The 17351-nt window shown below is 47.0% G+C and overlaps 1 protein-coding gene across 4 annotated transcripts in view; it reads left to right on the top strand.

Annotated features, from left to right (window-relative positions):
- The window catches only part of Csmd2 (CUB and Sushi multiple domains 2), a 546763-nt gene that overhangs the window by 11572 nt on the left and 517840 nt on the right, over nt 1-17351 (top strand). The window lies entirely within an intron of this gene.

Below are 17351 nucleotides of genomic sequence, written 5' to 3' on the forward strand. Positions count from 1 at the left end.
GAGGCAAATGGCCAGTTGTGCAAATAGGGATGAGGCAGGAAGTACAAAGACATTGGGAGGCCCAGGGATGGCATTCATCCTTATTCATTCATTCAGGAAGTGAGATAGGAACTATTAAATCAGTGCCCTTGGGGCAAGGTTTTCATGACCACATGAGTTTGGGAAACAGTAGACTCTGGTTTCCATTGTGATCCAAGCTGTCTCCAGAAAGTTTTTTAGAAATGCAGCCTCCTAGGCTCCACCTCTCATCTATGGAGTCAGAATCTGTATTTGAAAAAGATCCCTAGTGATTTACATGCCCAAGAACATCTGAGAGCATGAGGCTGTATGTTCTTTTAGTACAACTTTGGAGTAAAGGCTAGCAGGGGACAAATCCAGGTTCTAGTTCACTCTGGGCTCAGTTGCTGATTAGTAAAATGGAGTAAAACCCCTGTCCTTGTACTTGTGCTCAAGAACGTCCATGCTCACAAAGGGCCTGACTCAGAGATCACCACTCTCCTGCCCCTGTCCAAATGAGTCATCCATGTCCCACTGGAGGAGAAAGTGTGGCCCTTTTATCCACACTGTGTCCTTAGCACCTAGGACACACAGTGCCTTCAGCCTGGTAGATTCTCTGGAACTACTGTGAAAGAAAGAAAGAAAGAATGAATGAATGCATATCATGTGATTGTCAGATGAAACTGAACACCTTGGAGGTCACAGTGAGGTTTTCCTTTCCTTTTTCGGTTGCACCAAATTATGGCAAATTTCCTAAGGCAAAGGATTGTTGAGAGACTGGGCAAGTGGGTGGTGGAAAATTTTGATATGGAACAATAAATAGACACTCTGATACACATCAGCCTGTGCATTAGGTTGACTTGATTATGACTGAAATATTGGTTTGAAAGCCATTGTTACAACGAAATATTAAGGGAGATGTTATTAACACCTTAGTATGAATGATCTGGTAGGTTTGGAAAGAGTAGGGTCAGAGTTGGGTGATAAAAGGGTAGGCTTGTGTGGCCCTGGACCTCTCTAATGTCCTCAGGTTTTAGATTTTTGTACCCGGAAGTTAATCTAACCCAAACCTGTGCTTCTGTTTCCTCTTGCTCCAGCCCTTGTTGGCCACTCCTAATTGAGCCCAGTTCCTGATGTGTCCTGCCCCAGACTCTTGGTCACTCTGTACCCCAGGCTCCATCCTGGACCCATTTTTGTCTCTGGGATATCTCTACCCTCTGCTTTTCCTGAACAGCCCTGTCTCTTACTTCAGAGAAAAGTTGACATTTGGGAAAGCATCTGCATGAACCGTGCAGCTGAGAGGTACTGAGGACCCTGTACCCTGTGTTCCTTTGGAACCTCCTTGTGTGCTTGGTGTCTCTGTCTACTTCCCTAGACCCTCTGCTTCCTTTAGCCCATGAACATATTACTTACATCTTAAAAATATACCAATACCCCTTCCCTCACTCTGACTCTCTTCCCTGGCTCTCACCCTGTCTCTCTCCTTCCCATCCAGCCCTGCTTCCTGCAAGGGTGTCTGCCAAGTTACTTCTCAGCGCTGTCATCTGGCTTCCACCCTCCCCACCCCAGGGGAAGTGCTTCAGCCTAGGGCACCACATGACTTCCTATTTACCAACTCCAAGTGGCTCTCTTGGCTTCTGGATTTTCCCCAGTCTGGCCGCAGCCTGCCTCTTGACCTTCCGACTGTCCTTCCTCTTGACTCCCCTGCTTTGTGTCTGTTGCTGCTCATTGCTTCTATCCGTTAAGCTTTCCTCTAATATTGGAGCTGCCAGATCTTGGGCTTCAGCCCTCTCTTTTTATTCTCCACTTCATTCGCCTCTGTGGACTTCATGCCACTGTCCAAATGCTGATAATCTCTGTATTAGGTCTCCAGTGAAGACCTTGCACCTGAACTCCAGACCTACCGTGTTCTGCCTGGATGGTCCGCACTCAGCATGCCATGAATAGAATTCTTCCTTTACATTGTCACCTGTATGACTCTCTCCACCCCAGCAACTCTTTGTCTCATCTCAACTAACAGCTTTAGCAGCCATGTAGCTTCCTAAACCAGGAAGTGGGATCATCTGAATTCCTCCCTCATCCTTCCCCTTCACTAACCAAACCTTGTGGACTTTACCTCCCAAGTAATTCTCCAGGCTTCTTCTGTGTCTTTGCTAGTGCTGTCGTGGCTTGGAACTCATACCTTTCCTCCCAAATGGGTGTTACTCGCCATCTGGCATCTGTAACTGAAGCACTGTGGCCTCCCAGGTCTGTTCTCCTCCAGTTGGTGGCCTCTGTGCTACTCAGAGAGATACAGGTGGTGACTTTGCTCTCTGGGTTGGAAGAGTTGGGGCAAGTCAAGGTCAATGAGAAGTTGGTGTTCCTTGAAGAGGTGGCAAGGAATTGGGAGCTCTTGGTATAAGAGTGGCCCTGGAGGGTGTTTAAACCGACAGGCCAAACACCTCCTCCTTTTTATGACTGAGGTAAAGACTAAGAGCAGTAGTCAAATGGAAGGGAAAGTTCTGATTTATTTACTCATAGTTGGACATGCGCTGGTCTGTTGGTGCATCATATTGGAAAACATGGCTCCCTGGGGTCAAATGTAGCTCCCCTACCTCCACTTGGGAATCTGAATCTTGGGAGCGGAATGCTTGGAACATCTGCAGATTTTGACTTAGGACTGGGTCTCCAGTGCGCACCCAGCGTGCACTTTCCCAGGCAGTTCTCAGCAAGGCAATGACCGGCTTGCTCTACCTACCAGCTGTAGTTAGAACAAGGGGTGTCTGGTAGAGGAGAAAGAGCCCTCATGAGCATGGCTGGAAGGAAAGGAGGCCCCTCTCTGTGTGCTGAGACTGCTATGAGGATGGGGGCAAGACTCCCAGAGGCCTTTCCTTCTCTTGGCACAACCCAGCTTCCTCATGGTTGGAGGAGCTCCCCCATCTCTGGATTCCTCTAAGAATGCTGAGTTTCAAGCACCTTTTCCATCAGCCTACACTTAGGAGGGTCATGGATTCTTTTCCCCATTTCTATTCCCATGTTTTCAAGTCTGTTGGCACAGATGACCTTTCTCCCCAAATCCCAGCCACCCTGCGACAATTACACAGGAGCCTTTGCCAAGGGGCGGGATGAGGCTCATTAGAACCTCCAGAGGGTCGCTAGTTTCATTAGAGGCAGCTAGAGGGCAAAGACATGTCCAGAGGAGGAAGGTGCCACTCTCAGAAGCAGACATGTAGCTGTCCTTTCATCCTTTCTACCTGCCCGCAGCCCGTTACCAAGCCCCAGACCCCTCCCTGCCCCTTTGTGGTCTTTGCCTTCCTCCATCCCCAGTATGTCATCTGACTTGAGGCAATGAATTGTTCCCTTTCCTAACTTGGGTGGTTCTGTTCTTTGGCCCTGGGAAAGGCACCTTTTTGGGGCCTCATTCTTTTTCCCTTTGTCTGAGATTGAGGCTACCCCCATTCATTCTCCCGAATGTACCTCATTTCAATTCCTCTTTTCAAAGCAGCAGGCAGCCTTGCCAAGGGGCTAAAGTTTCTCATGCAGTCAAGGAGAGGGGCTGGGGAAACCAACATCCCATAATTGTCAACCCTCTGGGGTCCCCAGAGGGCCGTGGTTCGAACCCACCAATCAGAACGGACAAAGGACCATGTGAGCTCACTGATTGGGAATTGTTCCAGCATGAAGCAGTCAGTTGGCATTTATTTGGCCTGTGCATTTTGATCGTGGATAAATGCAGTTTCTGTTAGGCTCTTTGAAATATTGAAAATAGCTCCCAAACTCTCATTACTGCCTTTGAAGACCCCTAGGGGTCAGGGAACCCCAGGCAGGGAACACCAATCTTATCCATTTCCTCCTCTACACCCTCCCCTCCACCGTGCCTTTCCTATCCTCTCAAGTTTGGAACCAAGTGAGTGAAAACCACAAGAGGAGTCAAATGGAGAGATGAAAAATGCCAGCTTTCTAACTGATCAAGTAGATTGGAGAACATGGCTTTGGATATGTGGCCAAATTGGCTTCTTAATACATTACGCTAGAATTAGAAAGACTTAGGCACCCTTCCCCAGGGAATATGACCATCTCCGGCTTTCTTCTTGGGACAGACACAGTGTAGGGAGATGGGAAGGAAGCAGGCTGGGGCTGAGCCAAGCACTTCAGATTCTTTCCCCAAAACAGTTTGGACAAATTGCTGCTCCAGGTTGGAGAGGGGGTAGAGGTCAGAAAGAGACTGGAAGGATGTGTGTGCCAATGGGATTTTGCCCTCTGGGACGTGGGGTAGAAATCTTCAACCCTGCGGGTAGATCTGGCCCCAAGCACCTGCAGCCAAGGAGGCCTCCCATTCACCTTGGGCTCCACTATAGATGCCGGCCAGCCTGGGAGTTTCCTCAAAGCCTTTCAGACTGGGAGGAGGTGTTGACTAAGACGTTGATCATCTGGCTCGCTTATCTCTGTGACATGTTGAAATAAGAAAATAAATCGATCATTTTTCTTTTTCCCTTCATTGTCCCCAGAAGAGTAAATGGAGAATGTGCTTCATCCAGGTGAATTGTGAGGGACCTGAACTACTGTTTAACATGCGTCAGTGCCAGAGTCAAACCTGACTTGCCTTGGTTAGCTCCTTGATAGAAACTGATGTTGGATTAGGGCCGGGCACCATACATTTGCATTGCGGATGAACAGCCACAACTGAGTGGAATAAGTCCAAGGCAAGAGGAGCTGGCTGGGGAGGACTGAGAAAGTTACTAGCATAAGGCAGGAGCAATGCCAAGACCTTTCCTTTCTTCCCATCCACTCTTTCCTTCCATCTCTCCTTTCTTCCCTTTTTCCTTCCCTCTTTTGTCCTTCTTTCCATGTACCCACCCATCCGTGTATCCATTTACTCAGCTGTATTGACTTCTGCTTTGTGTCAGGGACTGTGCTGAGTTCTGGGATATACAGTTGAGAGCACATGGTATCTGTCCCCACTGCTACCCCCTAAGCTTTTGTTCATTCTAATATATCACCTCCGGGGTGGACAGGTAAAGTAAACAGATAATTTAAATGCAGTGTGATAAGCAACGCAGTGAGCTTAGTGTGGGAGCAGAGAGGAAAGGCAGTAATCCAGCCCGGGATGAGGGATGTTTCTGAGATCTGGAGGTCCCGTGGAGTTGGTTTAGGCAAGAGAAGAGTGACTTGGGGCTTCTCTCTCTAGCAGCTGCTGTTGTTAATGGCCTGGAGCTGCTGCTTTGGGGCTGAACATGCACTGGGACCTGTCCCCTTCTGACTGATGGTGTGCTGGATGCTTATATGCATTATCGTATGCCATGGTCCCCAGACTCCAATGAGGGAAGCAGGGAATTAATCCCATTTTATGGACAGATAAACTGAGATTTGAAGGAATGAAATGACCTGCTCAGAGGTCACACAGCAGGGAAGAGGTGCAAGTGGGACTGTTGGTGCTACCTGTGAAGAACCTGTTGATGGTGTTTGTTAGCATACAGCCTGGGAACCCTAGCTGCACTCCAGCGCTGGCCCTAATCATACACCATTTCTATAGTATTAGCAGCAATACTATTTTCCTCATGTACAGAATTCCCTCTGGATCCTCTGTGCCAGGCATTTCGTACACACCTCCTAGCGTAAGCCTTAAAACAGACCTGTGAGACAGGTAGTGTTATTACCCCCATTTTGCAGATGGGCAAATTGAGGTTCAGCAAGGCTGAGTAATGTCTCAAGGTCACACATGATGGATGAATGTTGGTGTGGCACTAACAGCTGCATGATTTCAAAGCCTGTGTTGCTGAGCAGAACATCTTCCTCTGCAGTGTCACTCAAGGCAGTGGAGAGAAGAAGCTGTTGGCGTCTTATCACTCTCTGCCCAGGTTCCTGCTCCTTCTCAGGCCTTAGCTTCCTCACACATCGTTGTTGGTTTTATTTTTATTCTGGTGCTGGGGACTGAAGCCAGGGCCTTGTGCATGCTAGGCAAGTTAGTGCTAAGTCACTGAGCGCTCCAGCCCTCAGTCTCCTTGTCTGTATGAAGGGGACGACCATTCTTGCCTGCCTTGAGCAGAGGTGGCGGGAGGCTCACCAGGGCCTTGCATAGGCTGATTCCATTGAGTTTGTGATGTGCCAGTGGCTGAACTTGAGGGCTGCTGTCTCCTGAGGAGCTGGAACCTGTCTGAAAAGACTGAGGGGGCTGAGAAGAGCCACTTCTGAACCTTGGCTCCAAGGACAAGCTGTCTAATCCAGTTGTGCAGCTCCTTGGTCTCGGGTGTGCACACCAAGAGTACACATCTGATGGCCACCAGATATGGAAATATAAGAAGCTATTTGAGGGGCCGTGGGGACAGGATGACCCCTATGTTTTCCCTGAAGGCTACAGCAGCAAAGGGAGGGCTCAGAGAGGCTGTGCAGGAGCCTTGTGACTCAGTCACTTAGCAAACATTCACCAGCCTGGCTCTGTACAGGTTACTGAGGTGGACGGACATGGTCCGTGCCTTACAGAGCTCTTGCTCCTGTGGAAAGACCCACGTGGAGATAGTCCCTGTGCAGTGTGGGGTACAGAAACCAGACAGCGCCCCCCTGAACACCTCTCTTTCCTTTCTCCCCCACATCAAGCCATAAGCAAGTCCTGTTGGCTGTGCCTTAAGGATATACCCAGGATCCCTCTCCCTTGTACCGTCCTCATCATCCCCTAGAATCTGCACCATCATATTCCTTTGCAAAAACTCCTGCAGGAGCCTCTTCCTGATGGAACTCTTTCCAGTTTTGCCTCTTGCCATTTTTGCTCTGAAAAATGTTTGGACAATGTTGGGCGGACACTCTTCTCCTCCAAAGTGGCTCCTGTCATTTTAGAGTAAGTCGAGGTTTTTTCCATGTTCTCAACACTGTTTTTCTTCCTGACCTCATCCTTTTAAGACTTACCCCAGCTTATCCTGTTCTGACCAGAGGATTTCCTGCTGCTTCTCAAACACTCTGGGTCCACTCTGTAATAGATTTGGGACTTCCTAGACCTTGGGTGGCCGCAGGGCCCAGCCCATCACTTTCGTCAGCTCTTACTATGATGGATGTCACCTACTTTATGGCTTTCCACTTGCTTTATCCACAGTCACACCCTACTTTACGTCCTCTGCCCTGGGTCCTTCATAATCCTTTTGTTTTGTTTATTTGTTTGAGAGAGGGTCTTGCTATGCAGCCCACGCTGGCCTTGAATTCATGATGCCTCTGCCTCTCCAGTGCCGGGATTACAAGTGTGTGCCACCACCTCCTGCTCTCCTTAAAAGTCCTTTTAACCCCCAGCAAATGATACATGCATTTCTTTTTCATTTACCGTCTGTCCCCTCAAGTCAATCCCATGAGATCTGTCTGGTTCTCTGTGGTATGCCCAACTCCTCTACACACTAGGGACCCTATGAGTATTTATGGGCTGTTGGATGAAGGGAGAGAGAGAACCAAGATTCATGGAAACCCAGATGAGAGAGCAAGCATCTGTTTTGGGTGGAGATGGGGTCATTTTTGGGTGTGGGGAGCAGGCAATCGTTATGGGGAAGAAAGGATTGGAAGGGATTTCAGAAAGAGCCCCCAAGGCTTGCTATTCACATGAATAGACAGGGACCCTCATGGGCTTGGAGTGCACCTGTGTGTGCTGTGTTGGGAGCCAGGAAATGAGTCTAGAGGGGGCAGGTAGAAGCAGAGAGTGACTCGGGATCCAGTCCTGCACCAAAGCCTGTGAGTCACCGTTGGAGGTAGCTGATAAATCATTGCTGAGGACCTCAGGGGACAGTGCTGGGCATATCCTCAGCACAGGCTGGAGCGCAGAGAGACTGGGCTCACATCCCAGTCCTGCCCGGCACTAGCTTGTGTAAGAGACTTCCTATCCCTTTAGGCCTCTGTTCCCCGTCTCTAATCCCTAATTCACAAAGTCTTTGTAATGATGCAGCGAGATGATGTGCCAAAGCACTTACCTAGGCCTGGTCTGGTCCTTGGTCATGGTTGCCAAGGTGACAGTCCTGCTGAATTCAGTGGGATCAGTGTCATTGGGAGAAAACTTGTTTCCTAAGCCTTTGACGGGGCAGCATGAGTCTCAGCCCTTGCCTGTAAGGGGCCAAGTCTGTGCTCAGCCTGCTTGCTGCCATCCTTCTGGCCCTCAGAGGGCCATGCTTCCTCCTGCCTTCCTGTGGGCCCTTGCACTTGCTGATCCCTCTGTCTGGAGGATTCTCACCCCTTTCTGCTTCATTAACCCTGGCTCCACTACTCTGACAAGCCCCTCTGGACTCTGCAGTCTAGATTGTCCTCACAGACTTGTATCCTTGGTGTTGGCTAGCTTATTAGTCGATGATTATACCTTGATCAAAGCCATCACTTTATTATCATTGATCTCCTTCACTAGACTGCACACTTTGGTAGAGCAGAGGGACCATGTTTGGCTTTGGTTATCATCCTATCTCTGGGACACAGATAGACCCTGGCAAATAGTAGGTCCTTAGTTACTATGAAGAATGACTCAGGGGAGATGGAAATGATGTGCTTGGTGGAGCGACCTTGCCTTATCCTGTTTCTTTCAGACAAGACTGGCAGGACTGAAGGGGCCACCTTGGCTGTGAACCTCACACTTTAGGAGAAATGCCAGCTCTTTCTGTAGAACAACAATAACAACAACAATAAATAACACATACTCAGTGCTTCATTCACTATCCTAAGTACTCTGTAGACATTACTTCATTTAATTGAAACATCACTATTATTGAGAAAGAAAATCAAGATACTGAGGAGTTTATATAATACGATCTAATTTTAAAAATATAAACCAACACCAAACCCCTACCATATATGTAAATGGACATATAGGGTAAGTTTATGTTTGCATATGGTTTTATGAGCAAGATTAAAAATACAGAAAGATGCAAAGTAGACTTTAATGTGGATACCTAGGAGTGCGTGTTGATTAGAGGGTAATGTGGCTAAGGGGAGGTAGGGAGTAAGGGAGAGAAAGCCAGGTGTCAAAAGGAAAAATAAAAGTCAAAATTGCACAAAAATCCCAATATGCAAGAGAAGATCATACTTCTACATTTCTGCAAGATTTTATATGACTGTGCATGTAGAAAGAAATACAGAAATTGTTCCAGAAATAAAGGACTCTGCTGGAGGAGTGCAGAGTGATGTGCACTTTCATAATCTGCCTGTAGGAGTAAATTGTTCCAAACTTTCTAGAAAGCAAGTTGGCAGAGTGTTATCACCAGCCTTTAAAGTATTCATAAATTTGGATTCAGTATTCCATTTCAAAGAATTTACCCTAAAGAAATAACCAGAGGTACAGTCAACCATTTACATACAGGATGCATAGCATCTTTTATAATAAAAATGGAAATTAACTAGATAACCATAAGAGGAAGGCTAAGCAAACTGGTACATCAAAAAATAGGGACCAGCTACTCTGGAGGCAGAGATAGGAGGGTCAAGGTCTAAGGCCAGCCCAAGCAAAAGTGTGAGACCTTATCAGAAAAACAAATTGTAAACAAAAGGGCTAAGGGTGTGACTCAAGCAGTAGAGTTCTTGTCTAGGACGTGTAAGGCCCTGAGTTCAATCCCCAGTACTGCCCGCCCCCCCAAAAAACATAAATGAAATTTTGTGACTATCCTGTAGACATGGATGCTCTTATGATCTCCACTTTGTGCATGGAATAAACTGTGACTCAGGGATGGGAAGTAATTTGGCCACAGTAACACAGGCAAGTGCAGCAGGATTTGAACCTGTATGTTGGCAAAGACAGGAGGATCCCTATCTTACATCTCACTGTTAAGCTTGTGATCAAAGTTCATCTGTTACTCAAGTCCCACTCTTGGTGGAAATGGTACAGCTCCAACACGAGGCACACTCTCCAAACCCTTGGAAACTTGATCGGGGACCTGCTTATCCATGGTGTGCAGAGGGAGCCCCGGCAGGAACATCAACAAGAGCTCCCTTTCTTTTTAATGAAATACTATACAGAAAGCCTGTAGCTGTCACTTGACACAGAGGTAGCACTTAGTAAATACTTTAACTTATAATTCACTTGCCCTTTTTTGCTTGGTTAATGAATCAGTTAGGAAAATGGGATGTTTTCTTGCTTATCATTCTAATTTCTTGTCCCCGGGTTAGCTGGAAAATTGCCCTCCTAATGGTGGAGCTTCTTGGAGTGGAAAGAACTTTGGAGCCAGGTCTGGGTTTGAATTTTAGAATTCTTTAGCTACTGTGTGATTGTAAACAAATTACTTAATGTCTCTGAGCTTCAAGTTCTTCTCTGAGCTCTTTTCCTACATCTGAGAATTACAGTGAGGATGGAATTAGATATCAAATGGGAAACACTGAATATTGTCCCTGGCTTGTGTTTAGTACATATTAGGTTGCTTGCCTTTCCAATTGGAAGGCACATTCTTTGGTTGAAGTCCTGCCGAGTGACATTAAATTGTGAGTAGTTTTAGGCTGGTGGAACCATCAGGGTGAAAACTGTGCCAGGGGCACAAACATCAGGGTCAGAACTTCATCCAAGGCTAGAGTTCAAAGTTGGGGTGGACGTGAAGGAGGGAAAGAAGTCCCTGATTATCTGGGTGGAGGACCCTGGAGATTACAGGCTAGTTTTGAGCCTGATAAATTTTTCTTGTTGGTACTTAGACGTCTCAGCTGGCCAGAGACCAGTGGGAGAGTCTGGGCATGGATGAGGAGGAGGGGTGTGAATTTTGATAAAGATTTCTCTTAAGAGTACTCAGATATGTCTTATGTGAAAGAGTTTAGTGGGCCTTGGGGAAAGTAGCAGGGTTTCAAACACTTTTTTTTCTTACAAAGTCGTTGGACATTGGTTGCACCGGTGTCTGCATAAGCAGGTCCAGGCTGTGGGGTGGGCTGAAGAGGTGCAATTGTTGAATGGATGGGTGGATGGATAGTAGGTGATAGAAAGAAAGGTGGGTGGATGAGATGGGTAGGATTGGTGGGTGTTTGGGACAGATGAGTAGATGGGTGGGCCATGATATAGGGGGATGGATGACTAGGATAGATGCATGTGGTTGGTTGATGAGCTAATAAAATGGAAGGACAGATGGATTGGCAGTGTGGATGGATTGGATTAATAAATGGGAAGACATGTGGACGGGTGAGTGGATCCATGGAAGAACTGGCTTGAGAGAGATTATAGAGATGAAAGAGGTCGGCTAAACAAAAAGATTAATGGAATGGACAGTGTGTAGATTCAGGGGATGGGTAGACTTATGGGTGTTAGGACAGATTAATGGACAAAAGAAAGGGCCCACTTATGGGTGGATGAAAGGATGATTGGATAATGGATGGATCTGGTGTTTCTTAATTTATTTCTTAAGCAGACCCATTTGAGGACTAGCCTAAAGTGGCGAGTCAGACTGAACTGGAGAATAAAATGTATTTTTTACTTAAAGGGATCTCCTGGGGCTGAGAGCCTGGGCTCTTATGAATTATTCTTTTATCAATTCCCATGATGCCTTTAATGGAAACTCTTGGTACATCAGGCCAGAAACACCAGCATAGACCATGTTCACATAGCTCTGAGAAAACAGACTTGTGTACTGTAACACACAACTTAGTCTTTACTGACTCTGACATGGTGTCCTCACTGGATGCCAATTAAGTATGAAATAAGTAATGAAGACCTCCTGTTCATACTCTGTTTGGAACCAAAGGGGGCTCAATGTCCTGTATTAGTCATCTTCTGTTGCTGTGACAAAGTAGCTGAAATAAACAACTTGAAGGAAGAAAAGATTTATTGTGGCTCACGGTTACAGAGGTTTCATTCCATGGTCTCTGGTCCCATTGCTATGGGCCTGCAGTGAGGCAGAATATTACAGAGAAAGAGAGAGAGAGAGAGAGAGGAAGAGGAGGAGGAGAGGGAGAGAGAGAGAGGAAAGGGAGAAATAGAGAGGGAGAAGAGAGGGAGGGGGAGAGACTTAGAATGGGTTAGGGTCCCAGTGTCCCTTCAAGGGCACACCTCCTTCCACCCACTAGGCCCCATCTCCTAAGGTTCCTACCATCTCTCATAGCCCATGAAACTATGAATCCACCAATGGGTTTAATTCATCAATGAGGTCAGATCTCTTATGCTCCAGTCGCCTCTCAGAGGCTTCGTCTCTCATGGCTGCACTGGGGACCAAGCCTTCAGCACATGAGCCTTTGAGGGACATTTCAGGTCCAAACCACAAGTCCACAGCACACTCAGCTGGAATGACTGACCAGAATGGAAAACCAGGTGGCCCAGACAAGGGCCCTTGCCTTCATCTCATGAGTGAGTGTGGGGGATTTTCCTTTGTGAAACATTGAAGTTATTTTGAAAGCCACCAGTTCAATGAAATGGTTTTTAGTTTTTCTTTACCAAAGCCACCTGTGTGACTACAGATGAAATATGCAAGTCACGAAGGTTCTCACTCAGGGCCTGAATAGCTTCCAGGTTGCAGTTACCCAAATGACCTAATTCTCCTCTCCTTCCAGCCATGTGTCTATCTCTTGCTTGTTCTTTCTTTTTCCTGAAAGTTTAATTAGTTATAACTACTTTTTAATTACTATAAAAGTGATACATGCTCAAGGAAAAAATTTAGACAGCACAGAAGAGCGCATAGTGGGAAGAATCCCTTCCCTCCACCGATCCTCAGTTCCTCCTATGAATAGTTTCTTCTGAATGACTCCAGAAGATTTCAAAACATGTGAGAAAGTAGAATCATAACATGGATTTACCATATTTCACAAAATCGGATCATTCTAGACATGTCACAGAGCTCTTCTATAATATGCTTTTTTGTCTTTGCAATGTGTCTTACATGTCTTTCTGGATGGGCATATATACATTCATCTCTCTCTCTCTCTCTCTCTTTTTTTGAAATAGAGTCTTAATATGTAGCCCAGCCTGGTCTTGAACTTGTGATCCTCTTGCCTTGTCTTCCCAAGTGCTGGAACTATAGAATTGCACCACCATGCCCAGCTTGATTTATCTCATTCTTCTTCATGGCTGCACAATATTCATAAATTAACAGCAATTAGTCAATCAGTTCTTTATTATTTAGGCCTTTTCTGGTTTCTGACTAACCCCAAACAGTGTCACACAGAATAATTGTTTGTATAATTTCAACATGAGTAAACATGCCTATAGAATGAATTCATTGCCTCAAAGGTTATACATATTTATGCTGATTGAATGTGTGCAGCAGGATGTCCTGGAAGGGTTGTTAAAATACAAGTTTCTGGGCCCAAGAAGTTCTGATTCAGTAGATCTGGAGTTGGTTAGGTTTGCAGTAGAGTAGGTTTGGGATTGGATGTAGAATTCCCTTCCCCTCCCCTCTCTTGTGCTAAGGATTGAACACAGAGCCTTGTGCATCTTAGGCAGCATGGAGCCATATGCCCTGCCTGAGAATTTGCATTTCTAACAAGTTCCCAGGGATTCTGATCTTTCTAGCAACTTTTTAGAAACTTGCCTATCTGACAGGTATCAGAAAGACATGTCATTATTGTATTTCTTTAATGGTAACTGAAACTGAGTGTCCTTTCATGTTATTTAAAAAGCCATCTCTTTTCCTGCAAACTTCTTGAGTACTTTGATCATTTTCTATGACATTATTCATATTTTTCTTATTGATTTATAAGGACTCTTTGCATAGGAAAGATATATGATGTTAATCTGTAGTGGTGTGGCAGATTTTTTCCCCTCAATTTAGAAGTTGCCTTTTGACACTGTGGCATCTTTTAAAAATCTTATTTCTACACATACAGAGGCTGTGTGCATTTACACAGTCACACTTGTCAATACTGGGCTTTCCAGTTCTATGACATACTTACAGAAAGGTCTTTCTCCCTTTAAGATTATGTAAAAGTTAACAATGAATGTCTTGATGCTTCTTTTTTATTTCTAAACTGAAATAGAGCAGCAAGTGTTACCATGGCAATGGAGTAATTACTTAATTGAAAATGAAAATGTGAAGTTTTCACGTTTCTGAATCAACCCAAAGGGATCTCTGCAGCCTCTGGAGCCTGTGGGCCTGTGGGAGGGAAAAGAAACTCCCATTTGACGATATTCTCTTCTCCAGGCTATTGCTGAGATGAGCTGAGATCTTAAAATAAAAAGTTTGAAGTTTGAGGGCAACATGTGTCAAAGTGTGTAGCTGACTTGAGGCCAACAGGTTATTTCTAGAAGGATGGATGCACAGAGAGAACCATGGAGGTGGGAAGCATGAGGCAACCCAGAAAAGAGAGGCTCTCTTGTTCCCTTTCTGCAGGTCTGGCTGTGTAGCTACCCAAAACTTGATCATCACACTTCCTGTCCCCTAGCTTGCTCTCTTTGACTAAACTGCTAGGGTTCTGATTGGGAAGGAGGCCCAGGTCTAGGAAGCCATGGAACACAGCCATTGCACAACCTGAGATGCTGGCTGACAGGACCAGTACGAGCATCGTGGTTTTGGAAGACTTGCTTTCCTGCTGCTCAGACAACTTCAGGGGCAGAGTCCTGTGCTTGTTGCTAGGACAACAGGGTTCACAAGCCTCTGGACCAGTCTGGGGAGAGCTGGAAAAGCTAGATAGGAAAACAGGTGGTATCTTTCAAAAGCCAGCGAGGCGCTGATGGAAGCTGCTAGACTACACAGGGTAGGGTCCGTGTCTTATCCATTGTTGTGTCCTAGGACCTAGCACCCAGCCTGATGCTAAGGTGCTCAGCCAATGGTGGGGGACTGAATGAGCTGAGCCTGAGCGTTTGGGAGTCTGTGGCTTCAACCTGCCCTCCACTTTCTGGGATCCCTGCAGAGGACAGCTCCCCCTCCAGCTGAGTCCCTGGAGTGGAGCTGAGGGAGAAGGTGCTGGAGTTGATACCAGGCCATGTTTGTGTCAGGGTCTCCTCATGTGTCCTTCGAGCGCTTAGGACAGAGAAATCCCTAGGCTGGGCCAGCTGTGGAAATGACTTGTGAGATATGGTCGCCTGTTTGGTTGATGGAAAACCAAAGGAGGACGCACCTTCCGTCTTCCAATGGAGCAGTTCTCACCTGGTACTTCTGTTAGCTGACTGTGTCATTCTGGGTGGGTTACCTTTCTGCGCCTCAGTTTCCTCATCTGTAATGCAGGGTCACAACAACCCCTGTCTCACAGGATTGCTGGGAAGGCGAAGTGAGAACATGTGTTCAAAAGGACCCGGCGTATGGCACGTGCTTAGTAACGATGAACGAAGTTTAGTGTCTGCTGGGGAGGTGGGAGGTAGCGGAAGTAGAGGCATATTGAACATAAACACCTAAGGCGCGCTCTTTCTGGTGGGCAGGGAGAATAGGGAAAATCAGACTCCGTATTTATTCTTGAGTCCTGGGTATGAGACCCTGATATGTCCTTTAAATCAGGAACCAAGTGCTGTGGATGTGCAGAGGATGGTGGGAGGTGGGGAGAGTGCTAGGGATGGAGGTGGGGCAGGTGAGTGAACCCTCTTTGCCTTTCCCTGGCTGGGCTCCCTGTGTCCCTTGGTCTCACCTGCAGTGCAGTCTTCACAGGGCAGCCAGGGAAGCCTACAACATGGGCATCTGACTGGCTCATCCCCCCACATCTGTACACACAGGTAAGACCATCTGGATCCTTTCCCGCCCTCCTGTCCGCTTCTTGCTATTACCCCAAGCAAAAAAAGATTGTTCCCCTCTCCAGTCACAATGCTCTGCTCTTTTCTCCACCTGGAATGCTCTCCCTTCAGATCTTCACATGGCTCACTTTTACTCATCTTGCCCGTTTCTGCTTAACGTGGCAAGTATCCTCAGAGGTCACCACCTTAGGTAACACCCCACCACATCTCCTTCCTAGCTCAGGATAACGTTTGTTATTATTGCTTATTGATTATGTCTGTCTCCTCCACTAGAAAACAAGCCACATGAGGGTGAGGATAGGGACTTTGCACCTCCCAATGCCTTTGACACCCAGTTCACACCCCATAAATATTTATCTTGTGAGTATGAAAGGCACAGAAGTGGGTGGAAAGGAGGGAATGAGTGGTAATTAGTATTTATTGAGCTCCCTAGGGCCTGGAGTTTCACATCTATAATCTTACTTAATCTTCCCAGCATGACTGTAAGGAAAGTTTTGTTATGCTTCTCTTAAAGAGAAGGGAGCTGAGGCTCAGAGAGTGTGAGCTGGGTGCCCAAGGTCACACAGCCAGAAGTGGCTGAGGAGGGCTGTGAATTCAGGTGTGTCTGACTCCGTATATGGAGTTCATCCCACCCTGCTGTGCCATGGAATGCTGGTGCAGCACGTGTGTGTTTGTAGTAGTGTACTAGTGAGCTTGTCAGCGTGGCTGATGCCCTGGAATACAGGCACGTCTGTGGAAGTGAGGAGCAGGTGGGGCAGATTAAACCCTAGTTGTCATGAGCGCTTTCTAAGCCTCTGTATCTACACGTATCCTTCCATGCATAGAAGCTATCCTTGTAAGCACATTGGCACACCCTTCTGTACACGGTGTTTGTTTGCACACACAATTTTGCCTGAGATGCTATACCACCGCTCTGTCACTCACAAACATACCATCAGTGGAAGGGACACTCAGGCTTTGCACAGATGTTTCCAAAAGGCCACCAGGGTTCCCAAGGAGGGCAGTGAGTAGCTGCAGATTGGCAGCAGGTGTGGCCTGCTGGGGGCTGGGGGAGTGTAGAGTGGGAGCTGACGCCAGCGTCCCGCGTATGGGGCGGAAGCTGAGTTGGGGAGCAGTGGAGGCTGACTGCTGAGGAGAGAGGGAGATGGCACTTCCTCCTAAAGAGGAACAAATCAAGATCTGCAGTCAAGGGCAAGTTGAGGTCATCGCCAGCTTGAATTCCTGTGTGGAATTAAGATCAGGGGCCAGAAGGGGCCACAAAAGCAGGGTGGGATGGTAGGGCCATGCCATGAGGGGCCTTTGTTTTGTGTGGTACTGACTTTGAACTCAGTGCCTCATGCTTCAAGCACTGTACTACTTGAGCCACACCCAGTCCTTTAGTTTGCTTTTCAGATAAGGTCTTTCAATTTTGCCCCACTGGCCTTAGTCTGGGATCCTCCTGTCTCCACCTCAGAGTAGCTGGGATTACAGGCTTGAGACACCATGTGTGCATGGCCTCTTAAAACCTGCAGACCCGAGCCTTTCTCCTCTCAAGCCTTCATTGCCAAGGCTGGTCTCTACTCTCCATGCTTGACTGTCCCACTGGGATGCTCTGCCTTTAGTCCTTCTAAGCCTGCTCTGTGTCCTTCCACTCTGGGGTCAGTTCCACAGCTAGCTCTTGGCCTGCTGCCTGGGCTGTGAATCCTGCTACCTCTGGGTGTCTAAGATGACTTAGCCATCTTCCTTCTGGTCACCTGGTTGGCTCCCTGTCTTAATCCTATGAGCACTTATTCTGAGACACAAATCCCAGGTTCTATCACAAGATGAC

This window comes from Castor canadensis, chromosome 7, assembly GCF_047511655.1.
Source record: "Castor canadensis chromosome 7, mCasCan1.hap1v2, whole genome shotgun sequence".
Taxonomy (NCBI): Eukaryota; Metazoa; Chordata; class Mammalia; order Rodentia; family Castoridae; genus Castor; species Castor canadensis.